We start from the raw sequence: 13,263 nt of genomic DNA on the forward strand, positions 1-13,263 counted from the left end.
TAACTTAATATCGTCCTGAAAGGTGGTATGTCAATCCTTATGATATAATTTACACTTATTTCATCTTTATACTCTTCTGTCTTTATAGAATACAATTTTGTAGACACACTGCCACACCTTCTTTTCGTGAATGCTTTAAGTTCAAGGTCAGAAAACACATAGAGAGAAATGTGCAATGATTGTACCTTTATTTAACGAGGCAAGTCAGTTAAGAACAAACTCTTATTTTCAATGACGGCCTAGGAACAGTGGGTCAACTTCAGAGGTAGAATGACAGATTTGTGCCCTGTTAGCTCGGGGATTTGAACTTGCAACCTTCTGGTTGCTAGTCCAACACTCTAGCCACTAGGCTACCCTGCCACCCCATAAATGGAAATAACGTTCCATTGACGTGCGCTTAACTCAAGTCGGAATCGGGCCTTTTGAAAGTAATGGAGGCGGAGAAAATAAGTCATGAATTTATATACGATTCAGAGGGAAGAATGGGGAGGGTTGGCAATACCAGGTTTACTGCATGGGAAAGACTCGGTGAGGTCATTTTATGAGTTCATCGAAAGCTAGTGAGGTGTAAAATAGAGTGCGGTGATGGTCCAAACACATTCACAGCAAACTTGTGTCTCCACCTAAGCCTGAAATGATATTCAGGGTTCACAATGGCAAGTGGAAACCCACACCCACCCGCTGTATAGAGAATGGTGGGGTGCTAAATAGTTGCTTTGCATCACAATTGGCAATCTTTTGGCAATCTTTTCAAGGGCCAATTTAAAACCACCACCATGCTTTTCTTTCTTCAAAGCCTGATTGGTTGGTTGTGATCACCGAGTCTGCAGACACCAAGTGGAGATTGAAACACTTCTGAAAGATGAAAGTAACACATTAAAGGAGTTCTACACTCAGAAAGTATATTTTGGAAAATGCATCATCGAACAGTTTTTTGTTCTGTACTGAAAGTGCTCGATCTTGAAAATAGCTGACAACAATGTGTATGTTAGTTACCATTATTATTCATATTAATTGTTTAATTACGATGTTACCTCATGGTTTACACAGATAATGACTACGCCTCTAGTCAGGGGCGTCAGTTAGGGGGCAGAGAGGACCTGCGGTGCAAATGGGATGGGGGGGTGAACCCTTCGTAATCTGGAGCGTTTTGTATTTTGCAAATACCTGGGGTCTATTCATTAATGCACACTGTAGCAAAACGTTTTCCAGAGAGTTTTTATTGGACAAATTCAAGGTGTTTCCATGCCTATTTAGTTATGTTTGATTTCTGGTGAATGCACCCCTGTAAAAGCAGTTTTCTCCCATCTAGAGCTACAAACCTTATGCCTAATTTGGGTACATTGACACCATCAACCTTCACCCCAGCCACCATATTGGATCCCATCCCTAACGAGACACACTTCCACCCACTGGTTGCCCAACTTCACTTCCAGCTCCCTATCTCCTGTGCTCTGCTGAATAAGAGCAGTATGATAATGCACCTTAGCGTCACCCAGGATAAAAGACTTCATTGCAGGCTCTGACATCTGAGAGAGAGGCAGAGAAAGTCTACCGACGTGACAGAAATTTCTAACTCTCAAAGAGAAAAGTCAGGATGTTGTTCTTTCCAGGATTTTCCTTCCGTTGTTCTGAAGGTAATTCCTTGGTGGCATCTCCTTCCTGGATGTCATTTTAACTGCTTCCTGTCTACGTGACCTTAACTTCCAGAGGTCATGTCACCTCTGACACACCCTCAGGTTTAGCTTTGGTTGTGCCGAGGCGGTCTAACTATTGGAGGAACGTTGCAAAGCGAGTTTCTGTTCTACACTTAGGCTCGTACCAACTCACAAAGACAATTTAGAGAAGTCAATTGGTTGAAAAACAAGCAAACAGTCCCACACATCCTCAGTTTTCTCACTTTCCAAAAAGCTACCCATCCTCTGTCTATCTCCACCAAATCCCTGAGGAACAAACCAAGTTTGGGCTGCTACGCAATGGCTGCAACATCAGCCTATAGCCCTGAAATCTTTGGAGAACACAGTCTCTTGATGTCAAATGTCCTGTGTGTGCCCACTACGAGAGCTCACCCATTTACTCTCTCTCCCTCTGCTGCTGAAATTTTAATCCATTTTCTTGTGATCTGAGTCCCAGCTACAACCCCATTCGTGTAGCAATTCTCTCTCTCTGCCATTGATTCCCAGAAACGTCCCACCACCACCTGATCTATCTCCCTCGCAGGGAAGGAAGCCATCTTTCCTCATCCATTGATTTCCTGTTCACAGCAAATTAACTGTTCGTGTTCTATATGAGGAGTCGGGGGGAACGAGGAACTGTGGAGGGCGGGGGTGAATGTAATGCACCACACATTTTAAATAACACACCAGGCAGGAAAAAATGGGCACCATTTACTTTCATTTCCATGTGAGACGATTGAACTGACCAAATATTGAGAGGCAATAGATTACTCTTTGCAGTCTGGTTAACATGTTTCCTTTCAAACTTTGCACCTGCTGCATACCCCTCTGGCATCTAGAATACATATTTTTTGGAAGAACCTCAGTGTCACGATCGCATGTTTTCATTCTCTGCGGAGAGAGAGTGTATATTTAGAGAACTTGGCACACAATAAACGATGGAGGAGTTGCGCTCTGGCAAACCTTCTAAATGGCAACCAAGCTTTTTAAATTTATCTGACAAGGCAAGTCAGTTAAAAACAAATTTTTATCTATAATGACAGCATAACCCAGTCAAACCTGGGGTAAGTGTGTGCTGCCCTATGGGTCTCCCAATCACAGCTGGATGTGACACAGCCTGGATTTGAACCAGGAACTATAGTGACACTGCTTGCTCTGAGATGCAGTGCCTTAGACCACTGCACCACTCTGGAGCCAGAGTGGGTTTGGTCGAAAGCATGTTATTTCATGATTGTGTACTCCAATTACATTGTACATAGATTGCACAGATACTGTTCTGTTCTCATGATATCAACCGTTTCTGGCATGGATACATTATATTATGACAGATGAATCCACCTCCATCCACTATTTCACAGTATTTGCATAGCATTGAGATTTGATCAAATCTGTTGGCCACTTATGACGCAAGACAGGCAGCATTTGACCACAGCTGCCTGGTCAAGCAGACATGCTCGCTCCCGACACATGCTGACTGACCGTACCACGGGGTCAGCCAGACATGCTCACACAGCTATCTCTATCCCACACACCCAGGCTGAACCAGCCGCCAATTACCTCCCGTGATTAGGATTCTGTGACGAACTCCGCTGCCACTTTCAATTGGCAGCAACATGGCAGCAACATGGCAGCTATGTAATAAAGTCTGCTGGATCCGTTTGGGGGGGGCAGGCACAGATCTGTGTGTGTCTGTGTGTGTACTCCTGTGTACACCTGTTCTTTACATCAGCGTGCCTGGCTACAGCGTGCATATGGATAATATGGATGTATCTGAGTATGAGGGTGTAAACCTGTTGCCAAATGTCCCCAAGTATATGTTGTTAAGTTTGAGTCCTAGAGATACGGATGATGAGGAAACCACAAGAGACAGTGGAAAGTACATAGAGGCAGAGACAAAAAGAGACGGGCAGATACAACAAGAGGACCGAGAGGGAGAATCTGAAACAAAGCTTACTTCACATAAACATCCAACACCGTGGTTAATGGACCTCTGAAGGAGCTAGACTTTCCCTACAAAACAACATGCAGATCCTCAGGGGTGTGTGTGTGTGTTTGTTTGTGTGTGTGTGTGCATGCCTATGTGCGTGTCAGTGTCTAACTCTTGTGTGAGTGTGACAGGGAGAGGGTGTGTAAACTATTTTTCCATTCTAAATTCCCTGGGCTTTAGAGCTTATTATGTACCACCTCATGAGATTCACAAACAGAACAACAGCAAGCCCATTTTCAATTACATATTGACATTTAATCAGTATGTTCACTTGTAGGGGATATACAGTAGGAGAGTATTTTCTGCCTGGGAGTAAATACCCAACCGTCTCTAGATATTATCGTCAACCAAGTCCTAGTGAGAGGTTGACATATCAGCATACTCCAGTCTCTCTCTATCACCAGCTGCAAGACACACACACACAAACATATCACCAGCAGCAGTCTGTTTTCAATCCCTAAAAAAAGAGCATGTCTACCCCCCTCACTTATCATCTAACCTAAGATCTTCACTGCGTGTACAAAACGCCTTCCTAACATTGAGTTGCACCCCCTTTTCCCTCAGAACAGCCCCAATTCATCAGGGCATGGACTCTTAAAAGGTGTCGAAAGCATTCCAGAGGGAAGCTGGTCTATGTTAACTCCAATGATTTCCACAGTTCAAGTTGCATGGATGGTATCCACAGTTCAAGTTGGATGGATATCGTTTGGTGGGCTGGACCATTCTTGATACACACACTGATACAGACACTGTTGAGCGTGAAAAACCCAGCAGCTTTGCAGTTCTTTGAAACACTCAAACCGGTGAGCATGGCACCAACTACTTTTGTCTTGCCCATTCACCCTCTGAATGGCACACATACACAAACCATGTCTCAATTGTCTCAAGGCACAAAAATACTTCTTTAACCCGTCTCCTTGCCTTCAGCTACACTGGTTGAAGTGGCGTATTATTGACATCAATAAAGAATCATAACTTTTATCTGGTCAGTCTGTCGTGGAAAGAGCAGGTGTTCCTAATGTTTTGGACACTCAGTGTACCCTGTTAGCACGAGACAAACTGTGAACAGCTGCTTGCTACAGCGCTAACTGACCTGTCTCATTGTGAGGCTAGAGCTACCGCTGACTGATGCTCCCCACTCTGTAGACACTGTTTCTCTTTTCTGTCATGGAATAGGTTTGGTTTGTTATCAACATGCTGCACACGTTCAGGCTGTTACTATACCGCACACTTTTACCAAATCTCAGTCCGTATACTTTGTGTTTGTTGTATTTACTTTGGTTGGAATTGTGTTGAACACTACCCTGGGTATTCTCTCTCTAAAGTTATTCTTACGACACGTTGTTTCTGGTTTCTGTAGTCTCATTAATTGGCTCATCATTGGGTGCTATTTTCGTCTCGCTGCCCTCGGGGTGGGCAAGGTGGCACGGAGATGTCAACCACCGATAGGAACGAAGAAAAAAAAGGTGAGGGAAACAAGAGAGAGGTAGAGAGGGAGGAAAACAGATGTCACGAAACATTAAGAAAGTAAAATACCTCAGTGAGAGTGGCTTCGGCCCAACAGTAATAAAATTAACAGGGCAGGGAGCTAACTAGTAGCTACATGCAAGCAAGGACTCACAGTGCCTCATCCTTTGGTGGTTTCTCCCTAGGAGAGGTGATGTTTTGCAGTCGTGACAGGGCGGTGTTATTGTTGGAGGTGCTCTACCTCCTCAAGGTTATAGTCAAATGATATCACACCACCTCGGTGAGAGGAACGAAGCTACAGTACCTGGGTAGTGGTGGTGGGAAAGAGGGCAAGCAAAGGTTGAGGTGAAATGGGTTGATGATGTAAAAGAAAAAATCTTCTCTCCCTTTGGCATTCTAACACTAGCATAAACTCACATTTTCTATTAAGGTGGAAAATGTGTAAAGCAGTTGTTCCCTAACTCACACCTAGAAAACAAACCCAGTTGGCTTTGTTTCTTACCTGGTCCGAGTATTAATTCAACAAGCCACCATTTTGGATTTTTTTTCTATTTGTACTATTAATGATCTTGCAATAGAAAATGGATGGTTCCTAAATACACACCACCCAAACGAATGTCTCCAGTCATCTAGTGTTTGCACTATTAATGAATAGCGATTATTATATTTGTTTGCTTATGAAGCAGTTACACTTAGACCGTAGAGGCCAAGCAAGTAGAAATCATCTTCTATTTTTCGAAGGGGCTTTTTAGCACCTTCGCCCACCTGAAATGTCATGTCAGGCTGTTGCTATAGGTGTTCTCCTCACAGAACAGGAATGGTAGGTGGAGAGCAGAAATAGAAGGAAAGAGAGAAAGGTAAGAGAGAAAATAGACTCATGGAATGGAATTATATTAAACGAGAGTTGTTGTCTGTCAGTGAGAGAAGGAGAGATAGACAACAAAAAAAGAAGGATTATAATAAAAAGCACGAGCTTCCGACCGTGAACTCCTTAACCTGATGAGCCAGGTGCTTCTCAATGGCTTCCGCTTACAACGGCAGCACTGTACCACAGCTGCTATTGGTCATTTGTCACCAGTTACAGCACAGTACTTCTCCCACACTCAACGCTAGCTAGAGCATAGCTCATCATTTCGAGTTGCTCCAATGTCTTTTGCCCTTTTCACTTTTCTCTCCTAATCAAGCACACACCGACTACATCAGTAGCGGTGCGTGGGTACAATCACCGAGGAAGCCAAGCCAGTAAGAATGCCATATTACAACCAATGTTGTGGTAATTGCTTTGTTTGCTCCCATAACCCATATGTTCGTACGCCACCGTGATATACAATAAGGCTGTGACAGCAAAAAGACATGTCACATAGCGGCAGAATAAAGGTGAAGTCCACAAAATAAATATTGCACATAACAAACCATTTTATCACCTGCTGCATGTTCAAGCAAGTTCAACGTTTAGCAGTTTACTAAACAACTACGGATTTAGAACCACAGATTTAGCGCAGGTCAGCAAAAACACAACAGTTCGCTAATTCCAACACTATTTCACCTTCAACATTTAAACGTCATCAAATCAGCAAGGCTATACTTAGTTTAGTACACTGAAAACTAACTTAAAGATACCAAAAACAATTTAGTCCAATCAATGTTGCTAAATATCATGTGGCTGTGCATGCTAGTGATTCTGTGTGCCCTACTTGTAGAACAGTTGAACCCCAATGCCATCCTCCTCTCTTTCATGTTGGCAAAACGGACTATGTTGCTAGCTTGCTAAATCGGCCCTTTCATAAGCCATGGATGGAGATGGGGATTTGGACTTGTGGTTTAATCCTAATTATCTGTACTGGCCAATGATTATGATCTAAGCATAAATTTATCAGGATAATGTAAGACCCAGATGCAGACCGTGTCAAAGAAACTATGTTTATTACAGCAACAGAGGCAAAGGTACAGGATGGCAGGCAGGCTCAGGGTCAGGGGTAGGCAGAGTGGTCAAGCGGGTAGGCTCAGGGTCAGGACAGGCAAAGGTCAAAAACCAGGAGGACGAGAAAAAGAGAGGCTGGGAAAAGACAGATGCTGACAGGACAAATGCTGGAAAGCTTGACAAACAAGACGAACTGGCAACAGACAAACAGAATAGACAGGTATAAATACACAGGGGATAATGGGGGAAGGTTGGGCGATACCTGGAGGGGGGTGGGAACCATCACAAAGACAAGTGAAACAGATCACTAAAATGACTAAATTAATATGTTGTGCCACTGGCCTGAGACCATTTTAAGTAAAAAAGGTAGTCTAGTAGGCTCACGCTAGCTAGCTAACTTAGCTGGTTCATTGTTGCCAATGCGAGGAAATTAGGCTAGCAAGCGTTTCAGCTATGTAGCCTACGACAACAAAAACTAAAAGTGTACTGTATGACAGAGCTCAGGACATCAACACAAGCAGAAACAGACACGTTTTTCTGAAAATTATGTTTTGCTTAAGAAGTGATTTGATTGGTCTGAAGCTAAATCCAAACTGGTCTACCTTGGGGGGCATTTTGCTGCACCAGGGCAACCCACAGCTGAGTTCAGCTTAATGCTGATTGGCTAATTATTTCTATCATTTTTTTATCAAGTGATGCCAAATGCTTGCTGGTGTCAATCAATCAAATGCTAAGGCAGAAACATGTTTTACTCTTTTGGTCCAGACAGCATCAGATACATGGGCTACACATACTGAGAATGGGGGCGCAGTTTCCCTCATTCGGATGATTTCACCGGTGAGATTCAGCCACTTGCAAATAAACAGAAAATGATGAGAACACGGAGAGAGACAAAAGATCAATTATTTTAATTTTATTTATTTTTATTGGTCAGATATTTGGGGAAGCCTGGGTTCCCTTGGCATCCATGAATACACGAAACTGGACTATATGTACCCAAAACACAATGTGATTCAGACACCATTCTGTGTGTCTTGATGGTGTTGATTTGTTGTGAGTGGCTCATTCATTCACAGGTAATTGTCTGGATTTAAGTAGCATGATGACAGACGCGATGCTCGCGGATTTCCTTTGAGAACTTCAAATGATGGTAAACTGCGGGTTATGAAAACAACCGTTATCATCGCAGTGCAATCGCCACGGCTAATGCGATCAGTCAGTGATCTTACCCAAAGAGCCTGTCTGTTCATTCATTTAATATAATGACTCTCTTTATACCCTACATAGTGCACTACTTTTGACCAGAGCCCTATAGGCCCTGGTCAGAAGTAATGCACTATAAAGGGAATAGGTTCATTCAGTTGCTTCTGTTAACCCTTTGAAACAAAGATTATGAAATATTGAAGACTCCGCTGCTTCTGCCCAGTGGGAAACTTGGGTAGTCAAATTAATTCTCCAAATATCTCAAATGGATCTAGAATCCCACATTCATTTCTCCCCATCTGAGAATCCTTCGTTGTTTCCATAATCTGTTTCACATCAAATCATCAAAGAAACTGTTTGCACGACAGAGTCATAAAGATGATGGATATTTCTCTTGAAACCGGCTGAAAGTATGTTTGGTCTCATTACATCTTCTGTCATTCACTGGCCAATTACTATTCAGTAATGCATAGATTTCCTGTGTGTGTTTCAACGTATTATTTTGGACGGTGTGAATGATGATAGTGTGGCAGCTAATTCCTCTGAAGTAGGGATATTTATTTTGATTCTGAAGTCTTGCGCAATCTAATGAGATTTCATCGTACAGCTTAATTAATGATGCACCTTTGGTTGTAACTGTAGTTGATTAAATAGATCAGTGAGTGGTAACGAATGACAATTTACACATCATTGGATTGACTTCCTTCATCCATCACCAATCTCGGGAACTCATTTGTACAGTAGGCATTTTTTTTTGGTTAGGAGTCATTATAAAATTGTTGTAGTCGGGAAGTGAATTGAAATATAGGAATTGATGTAAAGCTAACCATGCCCCACTACCTTTGTCAAAAAATATCCTTATTATTGCATCTGTCATTCATGTGAACGCCAACCCTTATTGTGTGCTTATGAAACGTGGTAATGTGATTCAGAACCACACTCGCGATGACTGACTTTGTCTGAAACCTAAGCTCAGAGGGCTAATACAGTCTTGTGGTGCACAGGAAAGCCCAGTTGGTTGCACAAACACCCTGTGGCCTCCAGCACTGCACATAAACATGACAGTCTGGATAGATAGGACATTTGATGGCTATCTCATCTGAGCGACTCCATATTAAAGCTGTGCAAACATCCCAATCAAAAGCATGTAACATCTAGTTAAGGCGATATAACACGTATGGCCAATCAGTGCCCGTCCAGGACTCCCTGCCTTCTGTCACCCCTGATTGACCGCTCTGCACTCCCATTCACTGAGAGGTGAAACATTCCTTCCCTCCACTAATTAAACCTCTCATCTGTCCATGGCCCCCTTGATTGACACTGGCTACTTCCCACACACAGCTAGTTGTGTAAAGTGAAAGAGGGAGGGAAGGAGGGATGGAGAGAAAGATGGAGAGAGGGGTCAGGGCAAGGTTAGAAGCCAGGAATAGAAGGGTGCGTCTGGAGGGCGGGAGGGAAAGGCGAGGAAATGGGAGGAGGGTGCTGGTCTTCTAGGCTGAGCCCCAGCCTCATCTGTGGGCAGATGAGATGGTCACACCTCTATAGCTCCGATGGTGAGAGAGCATTGCAGTAGGCTTAATGAAGGCTCATACCACTTCAGTCTTAACCCGACACTTCTCACTCTTATCATGGAGAGTAGTGCAATTAAAAAGGGATTGTTGGGAAAGGGAATGCACTGGAGTGTCCAACTGGGTTTAAACTCAAGTCTCTTGGGTGCCACGTGATTGTTAGCCATCTGAGCTAAAGCTTACGCATTAGCTTTGGGAACTGTTGCATGCCTTAAGGTAAGGCAAGGTTTCGCGATGCTTGCAACAAGCTCTCACACTCTCAATGCAGAATTAGACGTTTTTGCACTTTTCTCCAAACGTCAAATTTCTAAGTTGCTCGAAGCGTCAAATTCAGAAGTTAAGGGTTTAGGTTTTGGATATGGTTAAAACACTAAGATTAAGCACTCATTCTGAATGGTGAAGTGAATGGTTAAAGTATGGTATAGTCTAAAACACGCAACCATCGGTGTTATGGTGTTATGATAATAGCACTCACTGTTGCCCCTAGTGGCTGGTTTTGAAGGTATTTACAAACATCCTCAGGAGGACATGGACAAACATCCAATTTTAAAGTCAATCTTGAACCTGGTCTCATGATGCAAGCTTGATTCACCAAACAGCCTTCATTGGCATCACAGTATGATTCACAACAATGGCTTTGAGGTTTAGGCCTTGCTACATCGGCCCGTACACAGAATCCTTTGTAGTCGACATAAAAAATGATGGTATGTTAGGTGTCTGTTTGAAAGATGGGGGAGATTACACATGTGAAATGGCTGTTTTCACATGTTGAGCTTAAATTTCACACGTGAAACCATATTTTCACGTGTATTAAATGTCCCACACAGTAATCCTATTTCCCCAAGTAAAAACAGACTTTGATTGACCAAAACATCACCCATAATATTTGTACGCTATAAAAATGCTCAGAATTGAAGAAATTGTAGCTTTACTCTCATCTCTAATTATCAGGAAGCCTGAAAGAACAGGGCGAGTGGACAGGGAGCTTAAGTTCATGACTGACAGCTCTTTGGTCATTGCCAGGTAACAAAGTAAACAATGGTCCACATGTCATTCCAAGCCTAAATAGTATGCCTCAACCCATTTTCTCTGCAAAATGCTCTCATGGTCAACAGAGCTAATCATGGAATGTTAGATATCAGAAAAATAGCACCAATACACAATTGTATTGCTATTGTTTTGTAACTAATTACAGAATACACTTCACTGATACACTTCTTAACAAGAATTAGTAAAGACTGAGTCACTTTAGACAAGTAATAACACATAATAAATACACAATGAGTAATGATAACTTGTGTCTCGGCTGTTCAAAGGAGAGGACCAAGGTGCAGCATGGTGAACGTACATTTTCTCTATTTTAATCAAAATGACGCCAAACTAAACACTACGAAAACAAACCGTGAAGCTCTAAGCAAAGTGCTCTAAGCAAAGTGCTCTAAGCAAAGTGCTCTAAGCAAAGTGCTCTAAGCAAAGTGCTCTAAGCAAAGTGCTCTAAGCAAAGTGCTCTAAGCAAAGTGCTCTAAGCAAAGTGCTCTAAGCAAAGTGCTCTAAGCAAAGTGCTCTAAGCAAAGTGCTCTAAGCAAAGTCAACTTCCCACACCCAAAGGTGGGAAAAAAGGGTGCCTAAGTATGGTTCCCAATCAGAGACAACGATAGACATCTGTCCCTGATTGAGAACCATTCACGGCCAAACACAAAGAAATAGAAAACATAGAACACAAAACATAGAATGCCCACCCCAAATCACGCCCTGACCAAACCAAAATAGAGACATAAAAAGGTTCTCTAAGGTCAGGGTGTGACAACTTGGCTATATATGTACCAATACCGAGTCAATGTGCAGGGGAACGAGGTTGTCATGAATCCCGTTTCTTGAGTCTGTTTTTTGCCTGTGTTCTGTCCTGGAGTGTTTTTTCCGGCGTCCTGGAACGCACCCTGTCTGGTTGCCGGGCAATGTAGCCAGTTGGGAGTTCTGATTACCCGCACCTGTATCCCATCAGCTATCTGCTCACCTGGTCCTGATCTTCATCTCTCCTCTTCATAAGCCCGGACCTGACATCCATTCCCTGCCGGATCGTTAGCCATGAACAGTATGTTGTGCCATAGTATCAGCCTCAAGTTAGATAGAATTAGTTTTTTTTTTTTTTTTATGTATTGCTTGCCTTAAACTTACCTCCATTTGTTCTGTCTTCAGTTACTCACCCGGATCATTTACCCCATTCCCGCCTGGTCGTCGGAGGATTCCGCTACCCCATTGGATCCACCTATTTACTCCCACTCACCTTCTTCCTACTCTCCTTGTCCTGGTCTGCTTCTGGGTTCGATTTTGAAAGAACGTGACAGAGGTAATTGAGCTAGATACGTGCATATATCTAGGAATAAAATGAGTTGTCAACAGGAGATAATATATAATATGTAATTTCCAAAATAGCCTCCAATACCCTACTCAACAAATTGGATGCAGTCTATCACGGTGCAATCCGTTTTGTCACCAAAGCCCCATATAGTACCCACCATTGCGACCTGTACGCTCTCGTTGGCTGGCCCTCGCTTCATACTCGTCGCCAAACCCACTGGCTCCATGTCATCTACAAGACCCTGCTAGGTAAAGTCCCCCCTTATCTCAGCTCGCTGGTCACCATAGCATCTCCCACCTGTAGCACACGCTCCAGCAGGTATCTCTCTAGTCACCCCCAAAACCAATTCTTTCTTTGGCCGCCTCTCCTTCCAGTTCTCTGCTGCCAATGACTGGAACGAACTACAAAAATCTCTGAAACTGGAAACACATCTCCCTCACTAGCTTTAAGCACCAACTGTCAGAGCAGCTCACAGATTACTGCACCTGTACATAGCCCACCTATAATTTAGCCCAAACAACTACCTCTTTCCCAACTGTATTAAATGTATTTATTTATTTTGCTCCTTTGCACCCCATTATTTTTATTTCTACTTTGCACATTCTTCCATTGCAAAACTACCATTCCAGTGTTTTACTTGCTATATTGTATTTACTTTGTCACCATGGCCTTTTTTGCCTTCACCTCCCTTCTCACCTCATTTGCTCACATTGTATATAGACTTGTTTATACTGTATTATTGACTGTATATTTGTTTTACTCTATGTGTAACTCTGTCGTATCTGTCGAACTGCTTTGCTTTATCTTGGCCAGGTCGCAATTGTAAATGAGAACTTGTTATCAACTTGCCTACCTGGTTAAATAAAGGTGAAATAAAAAATATACAAAAATAAACAGTAGCAGCAGCGTATGTGATGAGTTCAAAAAGGGTCAATGAAGATGGTCCGGGTAGCTATCTGGTTAACCATTTCACTACCCATTTAGCAGTCTTGGGGGTAGAAGATTTTCAGGGTCCTGTTAGTTCCAGACTTGGATTGATACCAAGCAGAGAGTACAGTATATGACTTGCGTGGCTGAAGTTT

This window comes from Oncorhynchus gorbuscha, linkage group LG15, assembly GCF_021184085.1.
Source record: "Oncorhynchus gorbuscha isolate QuinsamMale2020 ecotype Even-year linkage group LG15, OgorEven_v1.0, whole genome shotgun sequence".
Classification (NCBI taxonomy): domain Eukaryota; kingdom Metazoa; phylum Chordata; class Actinopteri; order Salmoniformes; family Salmonidae; genus Oncorhynchus; species Oncorhynchus gorbuscha.